The sequence below is a fragment of the Belonocnema kinseyi genome, chromosome 9 (genome assembly GCF_010883055.1).
Source record: "Belonocnema kinseyi isolate 2016_QV_RU_SX_M_011 chromosome 9, B_treatae_v1, whole genome shotgun sequence".
Classification (NCBI taxonomy): Eukaryota; Metazoa; Arthropoda; class Insecta; order Hymenoptera; family Cynipidae; genus Belonocnema; species Belonocnema kinseyi.
The window spans coordinates 72,470,755-72,473,426 of record NC_046665.1 but is presented as its reverse complement, the minus strand read 5'-3'; positions in this window follow the sequence as shown (position 1 = coordinate 72,473,426).

Below are 2,672 nucleotides of genomic sequence, written 5' to 3'. Positions count from 1 at the left end.
GTAAAATAATATAGAGCACGTAAATCAAGATCTTATCTACCCTATGCGTATGATTATTATTGAGTTTACGTCTATTAAAGTAGTTAATTATCAAGTATCACAAAAAGTGTGCCTACGCCAAGTCATCTCTTCCGGTTGGCTAATGTGGCGCGCTCTTAGTGAAATTTCGGAAAGGGAAGTAAACGTTGTTTACTGAGTTCAATACAATTAATTTTAGGTAAATGATCGGTTTAAATAATTACTTATAAATTTTGTGCAACTTGAACGTTATATATTATGTTTTTTCAATTCGGAAAAATGCTACTGTACTTTTTCACTACTTTTTGGTTACTTTAAAAATACACACATAACACCCAAAAATAACTTTTCATAATAAGCATTGAGTGATTGGCTTTATTGAGCACATTTTTTCACTATACAAAACAGTACACATAAAGAAATACAGTACAATAAATACCTCACGCTATAAATCTATAAATTTCTTTAAATTACGGTGCGTCACATTACCCGCCGATCCCCTAAGTCTATATAATCTGAGAAAGATCTTTAATTTTCCTAGAATTACTCAAGCTAGGGAAAATAGGAGGCACACTAAAGAATTTCTGTGCACAAAGTAAGTCTCTACAAGTCATTGCACTTAACAATATAATATCGATGTGTCTTTTTTCGCGTGTACGGGTATTATTAAAATAACGTGCAAATTATCCCTAGGGGTTTCCTTATTTTCTGCATCTAGAGATAAACTGAGACGTGCAAGATAAATTTGGAAGCCAGATTTGGAATCAGCGGCTCAAAATCCATAAGAGTAGCCTAGTCACTTGTCTCGTGCAGACAACTTTTTTGTATCGCCTTTGTGACCAGAAAATCCTCAAGCTTTTCCCTACATTGAGCATCTAGGGGAAAACTGAGACGTGCAGGACAAATTTGAGGCCATATTCGGATTCAGCGGCTCAAAATCCATTTGTCTCGTGCAGACAACTTTTTTTGTGAGCCTGTGTTATTTAAAGAAATGGAATTTGTTTAAATCGTTTTTTTTTTAAATGTATTTTTACCCCTTAAAATTATTACTGTTAGCCCAGTGGAATATTTAATAAGATTGGTTCAATATTTTTAAATTGTTTAAACGAATGGGATTTGTTTAAATAAATTTTTTCATTCGTTTTTTTCCCCTAATAATGATTACTATTGGTCTAGTGGACCATTTACTAACATCAGGTTATTCACTTTTTATTATTTAAACAAAACGAATTTGTTTAAATAATTTCATTTCGATTTTTTAAAAACAAAAATTATTACTCTTGGTCTAGTGGAATATTTATCAGTGATAATTAATAATTAATTTAATAATAATTAATTTATTAGTAATATTTAAGTAATAATTTTTATTGCAAAAATTTTTAAAAATAAAATTAATTATACAATGTTGACGTTTATTCCACTGAAGAAGTATTAATAACTTTTGAAAGAAAATTATTTACCGAAATTCCATTTGTTCAAACAATTGAAAGTTAATTAAAAAATTAATCCCATTTGTTTTAATAATAAAAAATGAATTAACCAATGTTAATAAATATTCTACTAGACTAATAGTAATAATTTTTAGGGGGAAAAACAAATTTTCGAGAAAAAAAATTATTTAAATAAATTCCATTTGTTTAAGTAATTGAGAATTAATTAACCAATGATAATAAATATATCCACTAGACCAATATTAATAATTTTAAGTAAAAATATCGATTTCATGAAAAATTGACATTTTTGGTTTTAAGGGTAGTTTTCGTGTACTCGTGGGGTTGTGTTATGGATGTCTAATCCATATGTCTGATAGATAAAATTCTTCGTTGGATAAGTCTCTATAGGCCCCTATACCAGCATGCAAAAAAATTTGCCATGCATTATTGGACCACCCTAATATATATATTCGGTTCAGTTTTGATTCCTCTTGAATCAAACCGAAAGGCCTATGACAAAGCCACCGAACGCGTTCTGCTGAATATGGTTACAAAAATAAATAGGCAGTCGCGGACAATTTTCCAGGGGTGGTCCCGAAGGAATTAACCCCCAAGCGGAGGTGTGAAAACCGTGCCGAAAGCTGAATGGCATCTGGGTGAGGTGTCTAGAACGGTGACTCTGGGATACCGGGCGACCTCTCAGAGTACGCAGCCTTATCCTTGCATGCGGGGCTCTACAAGGATGGACGAACCCCTTTCCCTAGCTTCTCGTGGGAACAACAATAAGAACACCAAACATAGTTTTAGTAAGTGCGGTTCAAAACAACAGAACGCGCAGGGCTCCCGACATATATATCTCCCGACGTATATACTGAGAACACGGAGCGACCCAAGGACGACCGCCGTCTGCATATTTTCCACAAGTGTTTTAGCATATTGTTCACACGCCGGGATGCTTTTCAGGCTACTAACCAGTAAAAGCTTGGCACCTCCAAAAGCGCCGATGATAAGGACGATTAGTTTAACAGAATATTCCGGGTACAATCGTCGCAACTCCCTTATGGGGTCTCTATACCTCTGTTTCTTTTCATCCTCCTTAACTATGATGATTTTGTCAACTGGGGTCGAAAATTCGATAAAGAACATGGTTTGCTTCTCGAAGTCAAGAAGAACTATGTCAGGCCTCGAGTGTGCAACAGAAACAATTGTCGATAATATAAA